This window comes from Canis aureus, chromosome 38, assembly GCF_053574225.1.
Source record: "Canis aureus isolate CA01 chromosome 38, VMU_Caureus_v.1.0, whole genome shotgun sequence".
Taxonomy (NCBI): Eukaryota; Metazoa; Chordata; class Mammalia; order Carnivora; family Canidae; genus Canis; species Canis aureus.
This window is the reverse complement of record NC_135648.1, coordinates 5,147,986-5,160,513: the sequence shown is the minus strand read 5'-3', so window position 1 is coordinate 5,160,513 and position 12,528 is coordinate 5,147,986.

The following is a 12,528-nucleotide window of genomic DNA, read 5'->3' as shown; positions in this document are numbered from 1 at the left end:
TTGAACCTCATTTTCCTTGTCCATGGAATACGGATCCCATCACTTATCTGACAAGGTCATGGTGAGAATTATATTCAAAATGTGTACTCAGTTTCTGTTCCCTTTTGCCTCCTAACTGTTCACTCTCCCTTCCTGCAGAAAGAATATTGCCTTGTTAGGCCTTGCTGAGGTTTTTCTGGTAGACAGAGCCATTGAACTTTTGAATTCAGAAGGGAGACTGTGATTTGCAGCAGGAGCAGTGTTTTCTCTGGGAGTTCTCTGGCCTCAGAGGTGATGGATGGGCACCTCTCAGGCATAGTTCCTTGATCAATAAGCCATAAAGTCTCAAATTATTTTGTTAGATCCATTGATCAAATCCATCGAATTTGTCCCAACTCTTTTATTGTTAAGGCAAGGGCTGGCGATGTTCGGTTTCTCTCTTTGCTGCATTCTTCCTTCCATTTGGCTTTAGGGTAGTGTGCAGCAGTGTGAAAAAGGTAGAGGTAGGGAATGAAGTTACTGCTCCCACACATTGCAGGAAAAAGGCTTATTTTGGTTGAGTGTTTCAGAAGGAAGCAATATGGGTTCTTTCTTTGGTCTCTTAAAAGGTTCCTCAATATATTGGCTTGGGAATGGTTTTACTGTTCTTGTACACATTCGTTCACTCATTCACCTATACAGTCATTTGGTAAATATTTCATATGTGCCAAGTACCGTGGATGGGTTATATATTTGCATGGCTATTTGGTTATTTTCTCTAAGGGCCAAGAGGGTTCAGATTCCCAGGAAGCTGCAAGATTTGCTAGATACACAGCACATGGCGTTTCCTCAATTTTTATTGTCGGATGAGTAGATTGAATTGCTTCTGGAGTAATTTGCTAGGTGGAGCTTTTATTCACTCATTTCACAAACATTTACTGAGTATTTCCTAATGCAAGCAATAATGCCTAACTTTCAAAGTGTTCTTGACGATAGAAGAATATATGCAATCCTCAGCACATTTTCAGTACCAAATAAATTCCTGATAACTGGTAGATATTATCATTATTGTCTCTTGAGAGATTTGAATTAAGGCAAGGGAATGTCACTTCCTATATATTGGTTGATTTATTTTAGAGAAGCCTATTTCTGAGAATCTTTGACTCCTATACAATAAATGGAATGATTCAATTAAGTATATTCTTAGTATCTTACTTGACTCCTTCTTCCTACCTTGTCCCCTCAACACATAGAGAGTTATTTTTATTTAGTTCAAGAAGAATACCACCATCATAGAATTACCCAGCCCTCAGGGATCCTAAAAAGGAAAGGTGTAATCAAGTCTTATCTTAGTGAGTAAAGCACACTCATCCTTGGAAATAACGACATTTAGCTCCCTGTACAAGGCAAGCTGCCTCAGGTAGCTAAACATCTTTTTTTTTTTTTTTTCCCCAATGAGAGTTTTATTCACTTTCCTTAAAAGTGAATCCAATATTTAGTAATTAGTTTATTTGTGTTGTTTAGAGAGTAGTTTTCAACAGAAAACTTCCAACAAAGAACTAAAATTGCATGTACTTTTTAATATTCTGTGTTAAAAATAAAAAACCCTGAAATTTCTTTTGATTTTATCTTTCCTCCTTTTTTTTAAATGGTTAGTTTTTTTCAAAATTTTTTATTTATTTGTTTGAGAGAGACAGAGATGGCAACAGAGAGCATTAGTAGGAGAGAGGGAGAAGCAGGCTCCCTGATGAGCAGGGAGCCCTATGGGGGACTCGATCCCAAAACCCTGGGATCATGACCTGAGCTGAAGGCAGATGCTTAACTGGCTGAGCCACCCAGGCCCCCCATCCTTCCTCCTTTTTATCCCCCCCTTTCCTTCTTTGTTCATTCCACGTCAACTAACAGTAACTTTCAGGTGTCTTCCATCTCTATAGCACTGTCCTATCTATCTGTGTCTTCTCCAGGCTTTTGCTCATGACTTTCTTTTTACTTGCATACATTCCTTGCCTTGCCTACTCTCGAAGTCCCACAAGAAGGACTCAGTTCTAGTTCTGAGGGCTTTCTGGTGGACTTCCACATCTCCCAGGGCCTACTCATTAATACACAATTCATTCTGGATGGTAAGTACATATATACTGGTTTGTTTTCCCACTAAACTATATTGCTTGAGGATGGGGACACTGACTTGTAATTCCGGTGTCCTGCACAGTTTCTGATATTCGGTAGTTGCTCATCAATTATCTGTGGAATGGATGCATGATTGCATGGATGAATGAGTACTTGCTGTGATGAGCAGTACAAAGAGAAGTAAAGCATGAGGTACTTACTCTGTACTTGAGAAAATGAGGTACTTTCGTGAAAAGAAGAAAACCACAAGTAAGAATGATAGCAATATTTTACTCCAAGACATGGTGATTTTAATTGTAAAATTACAGGTAAATAAGCCAAGTGCTCTTATTTCATAGAAGAGAGAGTATATGTGAGTTGAGATGGTGACTGGCTTCATAGAGGATGTGGCATTTAGGATGAGTCTTAAAGGTTGCATCAGAGTTAAGTATAATCTCAGAAATCTGATAATTGGCACTGAGTGTAATGAATTATAGAAATTTGAGTTGTCCAGTTTTAATTTCACTAAAATTGTATCTCATGCTGGAGAATTAGGAGATATTGCTATGGATTCACAATAGCTGTGAATGAAGCACTTTGAGTGACATTTTATATGCAATGGATCCTATCAGAATTACTGCCAATATTAATAAGAAAATTGATGGTGTCTATAGAGGTGTAGATTTCGAATTATGTAAGACTCCTTTGGAGAAAGTACCCCAAATCCCCATGTTTTATGACTTTTCTCACAATGCTAAATGTAGACCAGAGAGCAAAACTTTTCTATACATTTATATGCTTTGTGTTAAGAAATTCCATAGATTTTCATAAATTGCACAAAAGGCGTGATTTGGGAAATTTATAGAGGCAAAGAAGAGTTCAAAGCTGCAAACCTATGATAAGTGAGCAGTGGGTAACCAGGGGAATAAGTTATGAGGGACGACATCATTATGGGGTCAGAAATTGTAGACTTATTGTTAAATGAGGCATGGGACACTGCCGTTGCCAAAGTTTTAAGTTAATTGCTGGCACCTCTCTTTGTGCATTTGATCAGACATGAGAGGGAGAAATCCTTCTTGCCCTTCACAAACTGTCAACAAGCCAAATGAAATATGTGTCTTGAGAGTGGATGCAAACCTTTTTCATAGTTAGAGAAGAACGTGAGGCCATGATTTAGGCACGTGGAAAACATAGCTCTTTCTCCACTGTACTTATTTTTTATACTGGAGTAATGTGCTGAGAGTGTGCTTGACAGGGTACACCTGGACACTCTTTGTTAGGTTTTCTTCATTTGATAGTGAAGCCATCCGTGGGCATCTCTGACTTGCCCGTACGTGGATTTTCCCATTTGTGAATGATCTGTGACACATTTTCCAGCTCTGATGGCCTAACTAACCCTGTTGCCCAGCAAATCTAAGAACTATTCCTCCCTGCTCAGGAAATGAAGAAATCATTTGAATATGAACCCAAACAAAAATGCAAGTCTGCAAGTCAATGCCTTGCAGAAATAAGAAACTATAATGTGGTACGTTTCCCAAGCCCTCTAGCAGAATGAATGGATTCCTTTATATCCCTACAGCCATTTTTACCAACTTCTATTATAGCATTTATCACATTTTATTATGGTTTTTTCATTTGTTTGTATGATCCCCTAGGCCTATGGGAGCCAATTGTAAAGGGAGCTTTTAAATTCATTTTTCTTCTCTTAGCCCCAAATTCTATGTCTGCTATTCAATGACTCTTTTGTTGAATTAATTAATGAATTAAAGTGCAAACGAATGAATAAATAAGGTTTTGCATGATGGGAGCCAGGATATTGCTTCTGTTAGGATAGGGGGAATTGGCTGTAAATAACATTTCATAGCATTCAAAGCTGTAAGTAGTCTTAGAGAGCATCCAGTACAATATGTTTTCGAGCTTTTTTTTTTTTTTAAGTAATACTAAAGTATTACTCTGAACTTGAACGTATGAGGCAGAGGAGGTATAAAACTAAAGAAATGCAGAGGCCAGCATCCCATCCCATTGGCTACCCCAGTGACTGGACCAGAGCTCTGTCCCCAACATGGAACCTCATGTCTCTGTGGAGAGCAGAATGGAAACAACTTTGCCAGTATGAACTTGGAGAGTTTCATGGGAAGCCAGCATTTATTGAAGTCCCTCAAGGTTATTCCTCAAGCAAAGAGTGGAACTCGGGTCTCCTGAATGAACACTGCTTTTTCACCTATGTCGTGTTTTTACCTCATCACTATTTCTGTGGTTTCAGCTCCTCCACACTCCTGCTCCCCTTCAGTGAGACAAAGGCAAGATGGCAGACGGTTACATCAATTAGTTTAAAAGGAGCAGACTCATGTGACTTAACTGCTGCCATCTGAAGAACTCTCTTGGCTTCTCCTCTAGCAGACAATCACCCTGAGTGGGATACCCTGTGGTGTGGCTGAGAGCTTATTGGACAGGATGCTTTGCAAGGCCCATGCATGATTTCTTTTTTTTTTTTTTTTTAATTTTTTATTGGTGTTCAATTTACAAACATACAGAATAACCCCCAGTGCCCGTCACCCATTCACTCCCACCCCCCGCCCTCCTCCCCTTCCACCACCCCTAGTTCGTTTCCCAGAGTTAGCAGTCTTTACGTTCTGTCTCCCTTTCTGATATTTTCCACACATTTCTTCTCCCTTCCCTTCTATTCCCTTTCACTATTATTTATATTCCCCAAATGAATGAGAACATATAATGTTTGTCCTTCTCCGACTGACTTACTTCACTCAGCATAATACCCTCCAGTTCCATCCACGTTGAAGCAAATGGTGGGTATTTGTCGTTTCTAATGGCTGAGTAATATTCCATTGTATACATAAACCACATCTTCTTTATCCATTCATCTTTCGTTGGACACCGAGGCTCCTTCCACAGTTTGGCTATCGTGGCCATTGCTGCTATAAACATCGGGGTGCAGGTGTCCCGGCGTTTCACTGCATCTGTATCTTTGGGGTAAATCCCCAATAGTGCAATTGCTGGGTCGTAGGGCAGGTCTATTTTTAACTCTTTGAGGAACCTCCACACAGTTTTCCAGAGTGGCTGCACCAGTTCACATTCCCACCAACAGTGTAAGAGGGTTCCCTTTTCTCCGCATCCCCTCCAACATTTGTTGTTTCCTGCCTTTTTAATTTGCCCCATTCTTACCGGTGTGAGGTGGTATCTCATTGTGGTTTTGATTTGTATTTCCATCAAGATAAGAAGCTTTTGCACAGCAAAGGATACAGTCAACAAAACTCAAAGACAACCTACAGAATGGGAGAAGATATTTGCAAATGACATATCAGATAAAGGGCTAGTTTCCAAGATCTATAAAGAACTTATTAAACTCAACATCAAAGAAACAAACAATCCAATCATGAAATGGGCAAAAGACATGAAGAGAAATCTCACAGAGGAAGACATAGACATGGCCAACATGCATATGAGAAAATGTTCTGCATCACTTGGCATCATGCATGATTTCTTAACCTGAATATGCATTAACTCTCCCAGGGGCCAGAGTGGTTCAACCAGTTTGGTCTCTGTGGTCGAGGGGCATTGGTGGAAGAAAAAGAACAGAAATCCAGAGGGAACACAAAAACTTGAGAGCAGCTTGTCATCTCTAGCTCCTCTTTCCTCTTCTAAACTTTCATCTGGGCCTTGTAAAGGGAAGCCAAAATGACGATCTTATTTCATGGGAGAGAGGCAAGTAGATCATTGCAAGAATGATGATGGTAATAATGAGGATTACAGTGGTGACAAGCTGAAGTGTGTGTTTTGGTTTACAGAGCATGAAACACTGGGTCCTGTGGTGTCCTTAATGCAATCCTGTGTGGTAAGAGAGTGAGCATATGACAAAGTGGTGGAACTGGACATGAATGCTGAAAGGACTTATCCAAGTCCACACAGTACATGACAGAAATGGGAGCAAACTCAGTGCTCTTTCCTCTGTACCAGTAACCACGACAGGACAGTCTTTTAGCTGTAGGCAAACAGCTAGTGGCTTCCAAGTAATTCTCATAATAGTCTCTGCAACATGAGGGTGATTAATCTTTGTGCCCTTCCTCCCACCCTCTCCATCACTTCTTCACTTCCTCAGTAAGGATTCAATCAGGGGAGCTGAACACTAGGAATGTAACACACAAACATGGGAACAAGTAGGGGAAGGAAAGGTCCAATAGAGGGAGTGGAAGATCAGAGAGAGGTTGCCAAGCAGCCCTAGTGCAGCCAAGAGGGCTGAAGCCTGGAGGGAAATCTGAAGGTGGACACATCAAGGTGCCATGACAGGGAGCACAGAAAGGGCTGGCATAGAAGTCTCCCCAAGGATATTGGTTCTTCATGGCTACTGCCCCTGTGAGTTTGGAGCAAAGTGTCTGGTGGGGTTGGGCTGGCTGCTGGTCCCAAGCACATGCTGTCAGGAAGAAGTGCTGGATATGGAATGGGGCAGACAGGAAAGTTGGATCCTGTTGGCACTTCCACGTCTGCCTCTCATTACTTCCAATGAAAACCTCATCAAGTATGGCTGCTGCTCTATTTCTTCCCCAAACTCATGCCTCTTCACCTTTGCCAACTCCAGCCCAGAATATACAGAAAAGGGGATATTGAGATATGTAGTGCCTGGCATAAAGAAATGGGCAATAGAACAATCCAGAATGTACCTCTGCACTTTATTGATAACACGAATTTGTACAAGTGAAAGATAGGCCTTCTATACAGGGTCAACTGTTGAAACCTTAAAACTTCTAGAAAGAAACATCAGAGACTATCTTCGTGACATCAGGGAAGGCAAATGTTTCTTAATAAGACCCAGAGAGCAATAACATAAAGGGAAAGTGGAAAAATTAGAAATTGCCAAATTTTAACTTCTCAACAGAAAACACTGTATGAATGCATAAACACGATATGATATAATGCACTACACATGAAAAAATCACTAGGGAAGCAACAGATTGGGATAAAATATTCACAAAACGTGTATCTTGATGAAGGACTTTATCCAGAATATACAAAGAACGCCTGTAAAACAACAAAAGACAACTCAATGAAAAATGGGTAAAACACATACATGGGCAAGCCACAAAGGAAGACATACAAGTGATCAACAGGCACATGATAGAGTGCTCGATGTTTTTAGCCATTAGGGAAATGCAAGTTAAAACCACAACAAGATGCCATTTTACACTCACGAAAATAGCTAAAATTACAAAGACTAAGAAGAGCAAACGATGGCGAGTATTTGGAACAACTGAAATTCTAACGCATTGTTGCTGGAGTGTAAAATAGGGCAATTACTTTGGCCATGAGGCTAAAAGCTTAGTCTGAAGTTAAACATGTGCCTCTCGTGTGAACTAGAGATCGTACTTCTAGACATTTAGCAAAAGAAATGAAAACATATGCATGAAAAGACTTGTGTAGGAATGGTCATAGGAGCTTTGCTCATAATAACCCCAAGTCAGAAGCCAACCTAATGTCCATCAGTAGAGAATGGATACACAAACCATGGTATATTCAACTCATGGAATACTACTCAGGAATAAAAAGGAACAGATTACTGATACATCAACATGGATGAAGTTCAAAAATGTTATGGAGAATGGAAAAAGCCAGACATAAAAGAGTGTATACTGAATGGTTCCATTTATATGAAATTCTAGAGCGGATGAGAGTCATCTGTGGTGGAAGAAATCTGAAGAACGGTTGCCTTTGGGGGCTGGTGTTTGGTGGGGATTGACTAGGAAGGAATAAGAGGAAACACTCTGGGGGGTTGGAAAGGTCTTTATTAAAAAAATATTTATTCATGAAAGACATGAGAGAGAGGCAGAGGGAGAAGCAGGCTCCCTGCGGGGATCCTGATGTGGGACTCGATCCTGGAACCCCAGAATCATGCCCTGAGCCAAAGGCAGATGCTCAACTGCTGAGCCACCCAGGTGTCCCAGAAAGGTCTTTTTGGAATAGGATGCAGAGGCTCAAGGTTGTGCAATTACTAATCTCAGATTCATCGTATTGTAGCTGAGTGATTGTAGGGAAGCCATTTACACTCTTTGAGGCTCAATATTCTTATCTGTGAAATGGAGATAAGTGCTATTATCCCCCTTGCAGGGTTCTTGTAAGGATTAACTGTGATAATGTGTATACAGGACTTATCACAGAGCTTAGAGCCACACTGCCCAATACTGTGTCTACTAACTACACGAGATTTAAAAAATTTACATTTAAATGGATTCAAATCAGATAAAATTACAAATTCAATTACTCAGTCACATTAGCCACATTCCAGGTGCTCCACAGCCACATGGGGTCAGATACAGAATATTTCCATCACCAAAGAAATTCTATTTGGATAGTGCTGTCATAGCTCAGTAAGTGCTAAATAAATATTAAGTGTTATTACTATTAAGAGAAAAACACTTCCCTGAAAGATTTCACTTTTAATGGGAGCAATGAGACAATGGACAAGCTAGAAAAAGGTGTGACTGTGACTAAGTCCTTCACCTGTCTCATGGGAAGAGGGAGAAAGACTTTTCAAGAAAGCCAAGTGGGCATCTCGAGGAGCGGCCACTATCTGAGTCCTAGGTTGACCGGGGACTCATCAAGGCACATGCGGATGAGAAGAGTGGCACCCAAGCAAATTCTAGGGATTTTGAGGGTATGCAGGTGTGCTGACCATTGCCCTTTTCTGGGACGGGGTCCTTGAAGAGGCCATGTAGACTGTGATGAGATGGTGGAACAGTAGAGGAAGGGTGGCGAGCATTCTAAGCAGAGAGGTCTGCTCAGAGAAGACAAAGCAGACAGAAGAAGAAAGGACACTAGTTAGTTAGGGGTTCCGTTTCTCATAACCAATAGGTTTTGCAACAGTGGTTCTTGGGGTGAAATGACAGGACCTGATGCTGAAGAGGTGGGCAGGGCATAAATGAGGAAGGGTCTTTATGCTGTGCTAATGCATCATTTGAAAAAAAATTAATGAATAAACTATTTGAGTATGTAATATATTCACACGGTCCAATAATCAAAAAGTATAAAGAGAAACACAGTGAACGGTGCACACACATTATAGGTCACCTGTAAGTTGTTTCTTTTTTTTTTTTTTTTAAAGATTCTATTTATTTATTCATGAGAGAGAGAGAGAGGCAGAAACACAGGCAGAGGGAGAAGCAGGCTCCATGCAGGGAGCCCGACGCGGGACTCAATCCCGGGTCTCCAGGATCACGCCCCGGGCTGAAGGCAGGCACTAAACCACTGAGCCACCCAGGGATCCCTGTAATTTGTTTCTTAGGTATCCAAAGTTTATTTTATTCCATATAAACAAATAGAAGTGTGATTGTGTGTGTGTGTGAGTTCTCAATACAAATGGGTTCTGTACTCTGCATCTTGCCTTTTGTCACACGCAACGGGGATCTTTCCACAGAGGTACAGACAAAACTCTTCTATTTTCCTATTTACCCTTTTCTTCCTTCTTTTTTTAAAAAAAACCCAGCTGCATAGAATTCCATTCTGTGGGTGTAGGGTAGTTTATATAATCCGTCTCCTTTTTTTAAAAAAGATGTATGGGATGCCTGGGTGGCTCAGCAGTTGAGCACCTGCCTTCGGCCCAGGCCATGATCATGGAGTCCCCAGATCGAGTCCCACGTCAGGCTCCCTGCATGGAGCCTTCTTCTCCCTCTGCCTGTGTCTCTGCCTCTCTCTCTCTCTCTGTGTCTCTCATGAATAAATAAAATAAAAAAAAAAAAGATGTTATTTATTCATTTAAGACAGAGAGAGAGAGAATGTGTGTGCTCGCACGAGCAGGGGCAGAGGGAGAAGCAGATTCCCCGCTGATGAGCGGGGACCCGCTATGGGGCTCAATCCCAGGACCCCAGGATCATGACCTGAGCCCAAGGCAGGCAGTTAACCATCTGAGCCCCCCAGGCACCCCCAGAATCAGTCTCCTATTAAAGGATATTTATGTTTCTAATTTTTTGCTACTACAAAAAGTGCTGCATCAACCTTGCATCTGTAGGTATAATTTCTCCAGGGTGAATGTGTATCTTCTAGGATAAGTATCTTCTAGGAATTGGAGGACTGTGGGGTTACAATCCGGGGGGACGTCGCCACATAGCTGTCTACAGATTCTTCTGATTTTTGCTCCCACTTCCTATGCTTGCAAGTACTGGTTGTGTACAGCTACTCCAGTAGAGAAGTAGAGATTCTCCAGTAGAGCTTGCTGTGAAGCTTGGTGTGTGTGTGTGTGTGTGTGTGTGTGTGAGACAAGTGAGTCCACGTAGTTTTCACGCGCACTTCTCTTATTATGAACCTGTAAGATCATTTGCTTTTCCTTTCCCGAGACACATCAGTTCCTATCCTTTGCCCGCTGTTTTTTTTTTTTTTTTAATTGTTAAGCATTTTGATTTGAACTTTATTCTCTTTCTCCTGGCAGTAGTCTTTGAAGGAATGCTGATGTGATCAGATTTGCATTTTAGAAAGTTTTCTGCAGCAGAGGGCTTGAGACAGCGTGCCGTGCGGGAGAGATGGGAGATAAGCACACCAAGAAGTGTTAATTCATGTTAGAAGTTCAATGAGACATGCTGAGGGCTGGAAACTCATGCACTTGGAATGGAAAGAAGGGAACTAATTTCTGAGGTCATCGAAAGGTGGAACAAAGCAGACTGGATCGGTGGATTGCTGGGGGTCAGGGAGGAGGAAGAGCGTAGGAAGATTCTCAAGCTTCTGATTCAAAGGACGGAGTGGCCAATGATGACTGGCAGTGCAGGGATGAGAGTAAATTCTAGAAGGGAGGTGTGAAGTCTCTGCAGAATGTCCTTTCCGTTTATAACGTCCAGAGTTTCCCAGCTTTGGTAGAGACGAAGGTAGGAAATATATATATATATATATATATATATATATATATATATATATATGATCTTATTAATCTGTGATTTTATTAATCTGTGATCTTATTAATCTGAGGTCCTTATAGGAACAGTGTTAATGGGGAAAGGGGGGGAGCAGAAGTGTCTGTGGTGCAAATTCTTGTAACTGCTTTCACAAGTGATAAGATTCGGTTATAATTAGCATATTCTTTGTCTGAATGCAAATGTTCTTTCTAAATCTCCTCATTCTTAACTAGGCTAACACTTCCCTGGTTTCCACAAGTAATTTGCTTGGCAAATCCTTGCTGTACGATTACAGGCAAAATCCTATTCTTGGTGTCCTATGAAATACCCTTTTGCCAAGCTGACTGGGCCAACGGGGCAGTGTTTGTGCCTGGGCCTAGTAGGCCCCTCCTAGGTTCTGCTGGGCTCCAGGAATCCCCTACCCCCCAGCCCCGGGGGAGTATTTTCTACCTTTCTAATGATCTTGCTGTTTAAGTGAGGCTGGCTGGGTTTAATGTGCAGCACGTCTTACTTAGCCAGATCAGAGGGCCTAGCCCATAGTAGGTGCTCAAGAAGTGAGCGTTGGAAGAAGAAAATCTTGATGGAGATGCTTAGCACGTGTCAGACTTTACGAGCGAGCTGCTGCTCCTTCCATTTTTCTCGCCCTGTTTTACAGTTGACAAAACTCAGGAATATTGAGCAAAACCCTCCCACTTCTCACTCACCAGTGACTCTTCTGACCCCGCTCTACAAAATAATCAGGTGCCGTTTGCTCTGCAGGCCGGGAGTGGGAGAGAATCGCGGACAGAGATAGATGGTATGATCACCAGGCTGCATTTCAAGTGCTTATCCTGTCACGGAGTATAAAGCAAACCTAAACACGATCCCGCTGAATTCTCCCAAGCATCATGTCCCAAACACCTTTTCCTAAACTCACAAACTCAGAAAGAATCATGACAAATTTAGGAGCTGGGCACGCTGTTGGTGGGAGGAGGTGAGGAATGCATCATAACTGCCTGGCACTTTTCCCCACTTTTTATTTTTACTGCCAAGATGCGTGGTCTCCACAAATTGCTTCCCCAGCATTTACCTGCAACCGCCAGTCCAGGTGGACCTACCAGTGTCTCTCTATATCTTGAGTTTTTCATTTTTCTGTTTGCTTTTCGTTTCATTTTTATTGCAGTATAGCATCCATGCACGGAAATGCATAGCTCGTGAGTGTGTAGCTTAATGAATTTCCACGATGTGAATGCCCCCCTGGGAGCCCCGGCGTAGATCCAGAAATAGAGCACTGCTGGACCTCCATTCTATCTGGAGCTGCTTCTGGTGCCGCCTCCTGGTCGCTACCCCCTTTTCTCTCCAAAAGTAATCACAGCCAATATCTTGATTCTAAGACTATAGGTTTTGCCTTGGGAAGGTTATATTAGTGGAGCTGTGTGCAACGTGTCCTCTTTTGTGTCTGGTTTCTTCTGCTGCAGGTTTTATGGGTGAGATTCACCCATGGTGCTGCAGTTATGAGTGGTTCATTAATTTCATCGCTCTGTGATATTATATTATATGAATATACCACAGTGTATCCATTCTTCAGAGGATGGATATT